The sequence below is a fragment of the Mizuhopecten yessoensis genome, unplaced genomic scaffold (assembly GCF_002113885.1).
Source record: "Mizuhopecten yessoensis strain PY_sf001 unplaced genomic scaffold, ASM211388v2 scaffold6459, whole genome shotgun sequence".
Classification (NCBI taxonomy): domain Eukaryota; kingdom Metazoa; phylum Mollusca; class Bivalvia; order Pectinida; family Pectinidae; genus Mizuhopecten; species Mizuhopecten yessoensis.
Window position 1 is genome coordinate 517,182 of NW_018406560.1, and position 13,290 is coordinate 530,471.

At 39.7% G+C, this 13,290-nt stretch overlaps 1 long non-coding RNA gene across 2 annotated transcripts in view; it reads right to left on the reverse strand.

Moving 5' to 3' along the window:
- Positions 1-5,898: 5,898 nt before the first annotated feature.
- Positions 5,899-13,290, reverse strand: part of LOC110452204 — a 26,289-nt gene continuing 18,897 nt past the window's right edge. Inside the window, exons 3-4 of one of the 2 annotated variants that reach the window (XR_002463158.1) lie at positions 8,117-8,161; positions 5,899-6,028 (exon numbers count right to left, since the gene is read on the reverse strand). This is a non-coding gene — a long non-coding RNA (uncharacterized LOC110452204). Of the gene's footprint in view, positions 6,032-8,116; positions 8,162-13,290 lie in introns of both variants that reach the window. The other variant, XR_002463157.1, reaches the window with a different exon arrangement.

Genomic DNA, 13,290 nt, shown 5'->3' on the forward strand with positions numbered 1-13,290 from the left:
TGGTTACCATGGTAGTATTGTGATAGTGGTTACCATGGTAGTATTGTGATAGTGGTTACCATGGTAGTATTGTGATAGTGGTTACCATGGTAGTATTGTGATAGTGGTTACCATGGTAGTATTGTGATAGTGGTTACCATGGTAGTATTGTGATAGTGGTTACCATGGTAGTATTGTGATAGTGGTTACCATGGTAGTATTGTGATAGTGGTTACCATGGTAGTATTGTGATAGTGGTTACCATGGTAGTATTGTGATAGTGGTTACCATTGTAGTATTGTGATAGTGGTTACCATTGTAGTATTGTGATAGTGGTTACCATTGTAGTATTGTGATAGTGGTTACCATGGTAGTATTGTGATAGTGGTTACCATGGTAGTATTGTGATAGTGGTTACCATGGTAGTATTGTGATAGTGGTTACCATGGTAGTATTGTGATAGTGGTTACCATGGTAGTATTGTGATAGTGGTTACCATGGTAGTATTGTGATAGTGGTTACCATGGTAGTATTGTGATAGTGGTTACCATGGTAGTATTGTGATAGTGGTTACCATGGTAGTATTGTGATAGTGGTTACCATGGTAGTATTGTGATAGTGGTTACCATGGTAGTATTGTGATAGTGGTTACCATGGTAGTATTGTGATAGTGGTTACCATGGTAGTATTGTGATAGTGGTTACCATGGTAGTATTGTGATAGTGGTTACCATGGTAGTATTGTGATAGTGGTTACCATGGTAGTATTGTGATAGTGGTTACCATGGTAGTATTGTGATAGTGGTTACCATTGTAGTATTGTGATAGTGGTTACCATTGTAGTATTGTGATAGTGGTTACCATTGTAGTATTGTGATAGTGGTTACCATGGTAGTATTGTGATAGTGGTTACCATGGTAGTATTGTGATAGTGGTTACCATGGTAGTATTGTGATAGTGGTTACCATGGTAGTATTGTGATAGTGGTTACCATGGTAGTATTGTGATAGTGGTTACCATGGTAGTATTGTGATAGTGGTTACCATGGTAGTATTGTGATAGTGGTTACCATGGTAGTATTGTGATAGTGGTTACCATGGTAGTATTGTGATAGTGGTTACCATGGTAGTATTGTGATAGTGGTTACCATGGTAGTATTGTGATAGTGGTTACCATGGTAGTATTGTGATAGTGGTTACCATGGTAGTATTGTGATAGTGGTTACCATGGTAGTATTGTGATAGTGGTTACCATGGTAGTATTGTGATAGTGGTTACCATGGTAGTATTGTGATAGTGGTTACCATGGTAGTATTGTGATAGTGGTTACCATTGTAGTATTGTGATAGTGGTTACCATTGTAGTATTGTGATAGTGGTTACCATGGTAGTATTGTTATAGTGGTTATCATTGTAGTATTGATATAGTGGTTACCATTGTAGTATTGTTATAGTGGTTACCATGGTAGTATTGATATAGTGAATACTATGTTATTTATACCATAGTGGTTATATACGGTGTATTTCAAAAACTTTCGCAAATAGTCGCGATAGCTACTTGGGTTGATCGGCTAAATGAGTGCTGTTTAAGTTTGGATAACTGTCCTTCTGCTAGCAATATTATTTGTAGAGTAACCTCCCCTTGGCTTTTTTTCTAAATAGAGCTTATAGAGACTCTTACACAAACGTGTCAGTCAATCAGTGGTTTGTTTATATCTCATTCTGTTTCAGCATCAAGCTAATGTAATTCCCATATCTGTAATGATATCTTCCATACCCTAACTAGGCGTTGAGTACATCATTCGTACTAGTTACGATCTGGTTTCACGTGCCTCATTCAGCTCTTTAACATGTGGTTGTAATCGGTCCTGGTAGCCAGGCTGTCGTCCTGTTTTTCCTCGGTCCCAACATTTCTGTTTAGTTTGTGTATCCTTTACTATTGTTACGTTCGACTTTTGTTTCACTGTATAATCAGAGTTCAGGTCTAGATATATCAAAAGCCTAAAACAGTAAAGCCTTAGTTAAACATAAAATAGCGCTTTATTTATACCACAAGACTTTTGCAAGATTCTGTCATATATTCACAAAATAGTTCTTTGTGTAGGTTATCATAACACTTCTCGAACGACATACATATATCAACACTTCGATTGATCGGTTTATCTCTGGACTACGTATACTACTATTGCATTTATGTCTATCGTTAAGTACTACAGTACGTGTATGTCGAGGGAGACGTATAAACTAGACCAATACCTGTACGGGTTGACGCACGTTCTAGAACACCTCATGGCCAGTTTTGTACAAGTACTACAGTACGTGTATGTCGAGGGAGACGTATAAACCAGACCAATACCTGAACAGGTTGACGCATGTTCTAGAACACCTCATAGCCAGCTTTGTTCAGAGAAGAGATTTGCTATTTATGAAGAAGATTATTGGTTGAAAAAGAGATAACATCCAAGGTAAGATGAAATGGTTTTATTCAATCATGATTAATTACTGTCCCTTAACCAACGGAGGTCACATTATATCATAATCAATAAAGGTACAATATGATGAAGATATTGTTATTAGTATGTACAATAGGAACAAGACGAATCGCGAAGATGAAAAATTATAACATGCGGACTGTCATTGAGTTGATATTTAACAAGAGGCCCAGGGGCCTGTAGCTCACCTGATATTTTCATTTTTAAGTTAAAACCTGCTGACTTCCATACCAGTACAAGAAATACAAGTTGCAAGAAGGACTACATTTAAATCTGTTTGGATGGGTAAGACACCAAGAACAAGAGAGTATTCTTCATGTCCAGCACTTTTGTAACTGGTTATTGGGTGGGGATCATAACTGTTACCATGTAATGACACAGGGAGTTATTTTTATGGGTTGGTCTGGACCTCCTGGCAAATCCTGGTAGCATACAAAATTTAGCCTTTGTACCCAAATAATGTACCCCATATCATTTGTATACAGAAGGAGAAAGATTTTCCTATATTTCCAATATTGAGTCATGCCCCTCTGTTTATACACCATTGAGACCCTTTGTCAAACGATGCTCTAGAACAAAGGCCAAAATCCCTCCATTGGTTGAGAAGGAGAAGAGTTTTGAACATTTACCCCTTTCTCCCAATTTGGCCCCCACTCTAGGGGTCACACCCTCCGTTTATACAAGACTGATAGTCATTAGGCAAATGATGCTCCAGACAAAACTTGGTCAAAATCCACAGAGCCATTAAAAGGGAAAAGTTGACGGATGACGAACGACAGACGGACGCTGCGCAACGGCATAAACTCACTTGGCCCTTCGGCCAGTTGTGCTAAAACAAGCAAATATTTTCATCGATAACCATTCAATCTAAGCATAAATTCGATACATAGTTTACAAAATTATAAACCCATAACAAACACCTACACATTGCACGCACCACCGAACTGTCTTCTATAAACGTTATTACGGTATTATAAGATTGAAATTTTGCCCGAAATATTCCTTTCGTCCATAGCTATACAGCTCAGTATCGGAAGATAACATAACTTACACTTCGTAATGTTTGAAGAGAAGGTAATTTTGTTCGTTGAGATTTTCCTCGCGTTTTCAGGTATGATACATGTAGTTTATCTGATTTATGTTTAAAAGGCCACCCTAACATGTTTGTTCTGTGCCTGATGATTGTCTGGTGACACTGTAACAGGGGTTAGGAGCCTAACGCCATGAAAGAACGGGCCGTTGCTGGGCCCTGTATAACTTACTACCAGACGAAAACACTTTCCTATGATATGATTGATATCGAATCCGTGTCATTTTGACGTTTATCCTCCCGCCTCCTATGGCCTCAGACCACAATCAATGTCCCTCCATGTTCTTACCGGGAAAAAAACCCTTTAATAACATGTTGTATGATATTGCTCGAGACCTTATCTTTAAAGGTTTTGTACAGCTATCCAAGACACAGTTTGTTTTGAGCTGGAAAACTATTCATGACTAGCATACTTTTGATTATGTCAACATAACCCCGTTGTACTATGATATGACCCTGAAATTCATACTCAGGGGACCAACAACATACCATATCCTTCCGCCAAAATAAAGTTCACACAAACTTATCGACCACCATAATTAAAGGGGGAAAGAACTTGCTTCATTTTGGTATGACATATAGTTTCATTTCATTCACATGAAAGAAATAAAAACTCATTTAAAAACGAGACTAAAATTGAGAAATGCACTAAAATCGGTACAACGAACCGGAAGCATTAACTGTGGTCTGAGGCCTGTATAACGATAAGCAATCGTACGAAGACAGTAGCTAACATATAGATGATGTTATGCTGTTCTAGGAATACTGTTTGCAGCTACGATACCCACCCACGCTCATAAATATAAGGCAATTCACGATTACTTTTATTAAGATCCCTAATAACTATAAATCTATATTGCAGATTTATTTGTTGAACGGAGATTGTTTGACATTCATGCCGGTATATAGCATGACGTATTAGCGATAAATGCAGTCTAGATATAAGTAGGTAGCAGAATTCGTTTATACTGCAAGTTTTATAGCTTCTGTCTAATCCAATTGCTTTTCGAAAAGAAGATAGGCTTAAACTAACCCCTGTTTGTTGTCAAAAAAGCGTCACTTACCTTTGTTTACATCCAAACCGACATAATTATTGAAACACAAGATGAGTATTAATCATCAACAGCTAAAAATGACATTTTTCGTCACTGGATTTTTATATATAATCTGAGAGCAATGTAATAGCGTACACAATACAGAAAACCACAACATACATGCAACATGTGTAGTCTCGTTCAACCAGACGCTTGATCACTTGTAATTCAAGTTTCGGCGTAGCTTGCGCAGACAACAAGAGTCTGGTTGAACGAGACTAATACAAGATCAAACTGTGTGATACAATCACACGACTTACTACAGCATACCGTGGAAATCTCGCTAGTCTGTACAATTAAGCACAGGACCCACCCACCGAACGGAATAACGAGTTTTCGATACACCATGGCCGGATTAACGAGATTCCAATGTAAACTCCAGCTGTTTATAAAACAATGTGCTTATTTTTTTCATGTCAAGATACCAGTTATAACCACATGTACATGTATTAAATTGACTTGTGCAAGACCAGTACTAAACAAAGAGACCAATAGGGCCTGTATTGCTGACCTGGATGATAAAGCAACCATGTAAAATTACGTATAATACTGCAAATATTTTCATATATTGGCTGTCTCTCAGTAACACCCGTTCCTCATTAGGTCTCTTCCTAGCCTTCTGGCCCATGAATTGGGGTGGATTTTTAAAATTAACCTCAAATTCCCTTATTGGGCCCGCCCCTCTGTCCCTAAATGCATCTCTGTATTAATCAAAGATTGAGTCCCATTTGCCCAATGATGCTCCAAGCCAAATTTGGTCAAAATCCTTAAGATGTTCAGGACATTTTAAGGCGTTTTAAAAGAAAAGATGACGGACGGACGACGGACGTCGCGGTACGGCATAAGCTCACCATGGTCCTTCGGTCTAGGTGAGCTTAACATTGTTTAATATGAATTTGAGTAAGAGTACCTTTGCTCAGGGTGGAGGGATCTATCATTTTAATTTCTCTGATAATTACCCGTTATTTACAGTCAATGTGTTACAATAAACCAATACAAACAACAACTTGTTGGACTTATATTACATTATGTTCATATTATTGTGCATATTTTACAAGGGTCGTCCTTGAAACGGTTGTCCTTGACTGGGTTAACAAGCGGGTCATTATCAATGTTTTCTTTACAAAACGTGATCATTTCCTGGATGGAGACACTCATGGGCGTGCGCGGACATTGCAGGTGGCGCTTCATCTGATTCACGTGACTTGTAGCTTTCTCTATTTGTTCACTTCGGGTTAGAATTGGCATGACGACAGTGATGACGTAGTACACGAATTGCAATAATATGGTGCACAGATGTTGATGATGTATCACACAAATGATGATTGGCACGAAAATGTTTCCCTAAGACACCCACATCCAATAAACAATGCACTCTGCTACAATAAACGAGCAAAAAGAAACACAACATAAACAACCCAAAAACACACACAATGCAAGCAAACATTCTAACAAGTACAAAATTCTACAAAACTACATTAACACATAAAGACAACAAAAATTGATTGCTTCTCAAATGTTAATTGATTATTGGTGTTTATTAATTTTCTAAAATCTGTTCATCGTCGGCATCATGTAATTAGTTTGTAATTAAATTATTTATTTTTAACTTAAATGCATTTTAGAGTTAATTTTAAAATGGCCAGAAAATGAAGCCTAACTAGAAAGTGGAACACGTCCTCAATGATATTACACCGAGGGAAGATGCCTTTAAGTCAGCAACACATGACACAGGCTCTTCCTAGTCAGTGACACAGGCTCTTCCGAGTCAGTGACACAGGCTCTTCCTAGTCGTTGACACAGGCTCTTCCGAGTCGGTGACACAGGCTCTTCCGAGTCGGTGACACAGGCCCTTCCGAGTCAGTGACACAGCCTCTTTCGAGTCAGTGACACATGCTCTTCCGAATCAGTGACACAGGCTCTTCCGAGTCAGTGACACAAGCTCTTCCGAGTCAGTGACACAGGCTCTTCTTAGTCAGTGACAAAAGCTCTTCCAAGTCAGTGACACTAGCTCATCCGAGTCAGTGACACATGCTCTTCCAAGTCAGTGACACAAGCTCTTTCAAGTCAGTGACACAGGCCCTTCCGAGTCAATGACACAAGCTCTTCCGAGTCAGTGACACAAGCACTTCCGAGTCAGTGACACAAGCTCTTCCGAGTCAGTGACACAAAGAGTAAAGTATTTACTCTCAATCCAGTCAGAGATACGCGAGGTATGTTGTCACGTTCTGGTAGGTAAGAAACCCAAAAGACACAAAGACTACATGGTTTAATATATATAGCTACACTGGTCATGAAGGTGCCAAAACGTGCAGATACAGACATGTCAATACTGAAATCTACAGATGAATATAAAGCACGACTTAGAGGCTACTTGATAAAGAAGCATTCTCAAAAGTTTATAGATTACCAAGTGGTGCTTACAGAAATTCTCGTATATCTCAACTGAACTTTGACCTTGAGGGTAGCATGCGGGGGTCCAAAGCCATATCGCCACTGAACTTTGACCTTGAGGGTAGCATGCGGGGGTCCAAAGCCATATCGCCACTGAACTTTAACCTTGAGGGGTAATGCTTAAGGATTGTAATGACTCTAACATTGACCGAACCGACTGTGAAATACGCGATATCCGATGTTACCAATGCTGTTTGGAGGAGCATTGTAGTGATTTGACATTTGACAGTTGCTGTGACCTCGAGCTAGTGTAATGAACATTTTAATAACACGCGACACATGGTCTTCGTTTCTCACGTTTCATTATTAAGCAGCTCAGAACCAGTATGACCTTTTATCTTTTAATATGACATTTATTTTGACGGAACTGATCTTTGCGTGTTACACGTTATCCTGCCATATTCATCCTGCCCTCAGTTATACAATTCTATTGAATAATGTTCTGAAGGTACAATCGCCAGACGCGTTGCACACATTTTACATTTGACCAAACTTTTTGCGGTGACCTATACACTGCGTGTTGTGACCTGTACGTGGTTCGAGAAACGGCCTAGTTGTATAACTCTTGCTTGTGCATTTTCGTCAAATATCCAGAGAAGATCCGAACGGAGTGGCTGCTACCGTTTTAACATAAACGATTTGAACATGTCTAGATAATGCGTATGTTGAGATATAGAACCGATGAAGTGATGTCTTAGGACAAACTGGTACCATGTATGTGTCACAAAAATGACGGACAGCTCTTGACATGCCTAAGATTCCAATGTGTAATCACACTGACATGTAAGGATCAGTCTAGGAGTACACGCATAGAATTGCATACATCGAATAAAAACCAGTCCTCAAAAGATGGCCACATGGACATGTGGAAGGCACAAAAAACATCAAGAGATTTCATGACATGCTGAATGCAACGGAAACTATTAATCTTAGTCGGTAGGACAACTGACAATAACAAAAGCTCAAGCGGAAAAGATGAATAAATAAAAGAAGAAAAAAGTGTTACTTACTTGTGACGTAAATAAGGTCACTGATGTCACGCCAGTAATATCAATCTGAAAATAAAGTATTCTGTTTTTAAGAATCACGTGAAGAAAGAATTATAAACTGGCATTTCACGGGTAAACCATCATACAGGCCACGAGTTTAATTATTGTGTGTGTGCTGATTAACAATTGTTATTGTTAGAAGTTTCCTCGTTAACGGGGTTAGCAAAGAGAACTCAGTTTTGACTTGCTCTACAACAAACAAATCACGTACATTTATCGTTACAATACAAAGTGTTTAATAACGTTCGAAACGAGAAGTTGACGCGAATGCAGTACTGAAGATGTCGTATTTATCGTCAGTTCCAAATTCGTTTTAACGTGACTGTCATGAACAACAAGCAATAGGCAAAGAGGGCCTGTATCACTCACTTGGATATTTGAGCAATCATATGGGAAAATATTCTCAATAAAATAACATTTCCAAATATTTCGATATATTGAGTCTCCATTGCCTTAAGAATGTTACAAACTAAATAAAACTTAAAAACTCTATCCCAGCACGCTACTGGTCAAATATCATCATCCAGGGGCTCCTTGTATTGTGGAAGAACATGTCTAAAGATATTTTCATATTTGACCCCTCTGACCGTGAATGTAGATCAAGATAATTAATTTGGGGAAACGTTTTAGCAATCTATCCCAGGTACCTACTGGCCAAGAATCATTACTCTGGACTTTCTGGTTATTCAGAAGAAGATGTTTAAAGGTATTAATAACATTTGACCACTGTGACCTAGAAAGTAGGTCAAGGTCATTTACTTGAGGAACGTTTCTATCACTCCGTCCGAAGTACCTACTGGCCAAAAGTATTTAAAGGTTTCTGCATTTCTGACCCCTGTGACCTTAAAAGTAGGCCAAGGTCCTTTAATTGGGGAAAATGTATAGCAATCTGTCCCAGGTACTTTCTAGCCAAATACCGTTGCGTAAGGCCTCTCGATTATTCTGAAGAAGTTGTTGAAAGTTTCATTTTACAATTTTGAACCCTGTGACCTTGAAAGAAGGTCAAAGTTATAATTTTGAGGATACTTTAAAGCACTTCATGCCAGGTACCTACTGATTATATATCATTACTCTGGGCCTTCTGGTTAATCAGAAGAAGATGTTTAAAGATTTCTGCATATTTGACCAATGTGAACTTAAAAGTAGGTCAATGCCATTTATTTGAGGAAACTGTATAAAAGCACTCTGTCCTATGTACCTACTGGCGAAATAGCATGGCCTCAGGTCCTCCAGTTCTTAAGAAGAAGTCATTCAAAGAAAAAGTTGACGGACGACGGACAACACCAAACCATAAGCTCAACTGGGATATTTGAACAATCATGGGGAAATGTTCTCAATTAAAAGTGCTTATGCAAATATTTTCATATACATGTATTGAGTATCCATAGCTAAAGAATATTTCAGAATAAATGAAACTTCATACTACTCTTTCCTAGCATGCTACTGTTAAAATATTAAATATTATCACCCAGGACCTCGTGGTATTGTGGAAGAACTTGTTTTAAAATATTTACATATTTGACCCCTGTGACCGTGCAAGTAAGTCAAGGTAACTTATTTGGGGAAACTTAATATCACTTTGTCCTAGGTACTTACAGAGCATATATCATTGCTCGTGGCCTCTTGGTTAATCAAAAGAAAATGTTTAAATGTTTTAAAATCATTTGACGCTTGTGATCTTTAGGGTAGGCCAAGGTCGTTTATTTGAGGAAAGTTTATAGCACACCATGCCAGGTACCTACTGGCCAAGTATCGTTACTCTGGGCCTCCTGGTTAATCAGATGTTGTTTAAATGTGTTTTTGATCTTCGTGTGACCTCGAAAGTAGGTAAAGTTATTTATTTAGGGAAACTTAATATCACTCTGTGCCAGGTACCTACTGGCCAAGTATCATTGCTGTAAGCCTCTTGACTATTGTGATCTATAAAGAAGGTCAAGGTCATTTATTTGAGAAAACTTCGTGCCAGGTGAGCTAAAAATCACTTTAACATAAAATTTCCACTTTTCCTCTAATGAATTAATCAGACTCCCTATTTATCACTGTACGGCTTTACTGTTCATTCTATCCGTGTTATAACCTAACCGATATAGTACAGACAGTTCCATACATAGTCAGTTTCATATCTATTTTCATGAAAAAGACCGATGTAATTTTATCGAGATTTTATGGAACGCGAGAAAATCTTTAAATGGAACAAGATTAAACAAAGGGGTAGAATTTCCAATCAATAAAAGATGCTCTTGAAACTGATCTCTCCTTAGTATCGTTTAGCCGATTGGGTATTGTTATAATCTCTTTCTGCGAGCACTTTTATATCTTGAATACACAGAGAAAATGTTGATCGCGGCGGCGGTTTCAGTTCCCTGTCCGTGTATTGCTAATGACACGTGAACAAAGAGCGGAATATAAACACGGAGCTGCTGACCTAGCACTCCATCAACAGTATTGGCGATAGGGAGTGGTGGTCAGACAGATGGGACGCCGATAAGCAATTCGATTTCTGTCAAGAAATACACCAATAAACCTGTTGAAAATACTCAATGCTACATTGTACCTTCAACATAATTCGCTTAAGATATGAACGAATATTGAAGGGAACTATAAAATGGTAGTTTTGATGTAAAGGGTCCTGAATATCTAATCAATATCACGAGTTAAGATGATAAAAGGCAGCCTTGAAGTGGCCCTGGATGTCAGGGGGAGATAATCAATGTGTATCAGGAGCCTAGGTGGGAAATAATCAACGTGTATCAGGAGACTTAGGGGGAGACAATCAACGTGAACCAGGAGACTCAAGGGGAGATAATCAACGTGTATCAGGAGACTCAGGGGGAGGTAATCAACGTGAATCAGGAGACTCGGGGGGAGATAATCAACGTGAATCAGGAGACTCAGGAGGAGATAATCAACGTGTATCAGGAGACTCAGGGGGCGATACTCAACGTGGACCAGGAGACTCAAGGGGAGATAATCAACGTGAATCAGGAGACTCAAGGGGAGGTAATCAACGTGTATCAGGAGACTCAAGGGGAGGTAATCAACGTGTATCAGGAGACTCAGGGGGAGATAATCAACGTGAATCAGGAGACTCGGGCGGAGGTAATCAACGTGAACCAGGAGACGCAGGGGGAGATCATCAACGTGAATCAGGAGACTCAGGAGGAGATAATCAGCGTGAATCAGGAGACTCAGGGGGAGGTAATCAACGTGTATCAGGAGACTCGGGGGGAGGTAATCAACGTGTATCAGGAGACTCAAGGGGAAATAATCAACGTGAATCAGGAGACTCAGGGGGGAGATAATCAACGTGTATCAGGAGACTCAGGGGGAGGTAATCAACGTGTATCAGGAGACTCAAGGGGAGATAATCAACGTGTATCAGGAGACTCAAGGGGAAATAACCAACGTGTATCAGGAGACTCAGGAGGAGATAATCAACGTGAATCAGGAGACTCGGGGGGGGGTAATCAACGTGAACCAGGAGACGCAGGGGGAGATCATCAACGTGAATCAGGAGACTCAGGAGGAGATAATCAACGTGTATCAGGACTACTCAGGGGGCGATACTCAACGTGAATCAGGTGCCTCAGGGGGAGATATTCAACGTGAACCAGGAGACTCAAGGGGAGATAATCAACGTGAACTAGGAGACTCAGGGGGAGATAATCAACGTGTATCAGGAGACTCAAGGGGAAATAACCAACGTGTATCAGGAGACTCAGGAGGAGATAATCAACGTGTATCAGGACTACTCAGGGGGCGATACTCAACGTGAATCAGGTGCCTCAGGGGGAGATATTCAACGTGAACCAGGAGACTCAAGGGGAGATAATCAACGTGTATCAGGAGACTCAAGGGGAAATAACCAACGTGTATCAGGAGACTCAGGAGGAGATAATCAACGTGAATCAGGAGACTCGGGCGGAGGTAATCAACGTGAACCAGGAGACGCAGGGGGAGACAATCAACGTGAACCAGGAGACTCAAGGGGAGATACTCAACGTGAATCAGGAGACTCGGGGGGAGGTAATCAACGTGAACCAGGAGACTCAAGGGGAGATAATCAACGTGAACTAGGAGACTCAGGGGGAGATAATCAACGTGTATCAGGAGACTCAGGGGGAGATAATCAACGTGTATCAGGAGACTCGGGGGGAGGTAATCAACGTGTATCAGGAGACTCAAGGGGAGATAATCAACGTGTATCAGGAGACTCAAGGGGAGATAATCAACGTGAACTAGGAGACTCAGGGGGAGATAATCAACGTGTATCAGGAGACTCTGGGGGAGGTAATCAACGTGAACCAGGAGACTCAGGAGGAGATAATCAACGTGAACCAGGAGACTCAGGAGGAGGTAATCAACGTGAACCAGGAGACTCAGGAGGAGGTAATCAACGTGTATCAGGAGACTCAAGGGGAGATAATCAACGTGTATCAGGAGACTCGGGGGGAGATAATCAACGAGGTGTAAATTGTGTATCTGCGCTACAAACACTGTATCATTTGATTACTTTTTGTTATGCTTTTCAAAGGAAGCCTCGCCCAGCTCCAATTCAAACCAAGACAACCATGCTTCCAATTAAAAAGCTGTTTTTCACAAGTTAAACAACTTTCCTGTGGTTATATATTCTGTATTCATGGAAAAATGAGGTTGAAACCGCTCTGTGAGTAACAAACCCATGTCTACTTATGACAAATTGTAGTTTCTTTGCGACAACGGACGGTAACTGAAAAAATCATTTCACAGAATTAAATATAGATATGGGGTTACAACGTGGAAGTCACACAACTATAGCTTACAATATATATCAACTATAGCTGGACAATCACTTATTCTACACAAATCATTGAACAATGGCATATTCTACACCAGAGATTGAGTCAATGGACACGGTCTTATTGCATACAAGTGATTTAGTCCGTGTGAAAAATGATTTATTCTATATTGGTGATTAAGTCACGGAACAATGACTTATTCTATATTGATGATTTAGTCCTTGTCAACAATGACTTATTCTATATTGATGATTTAGTCCTTGTCAACAATGACATATTCTATATTGATGATTTAGTCCTTGTCAACAATGACATATTCTATATTGATGATTTAGTCCTTGTCAACAATGACATATT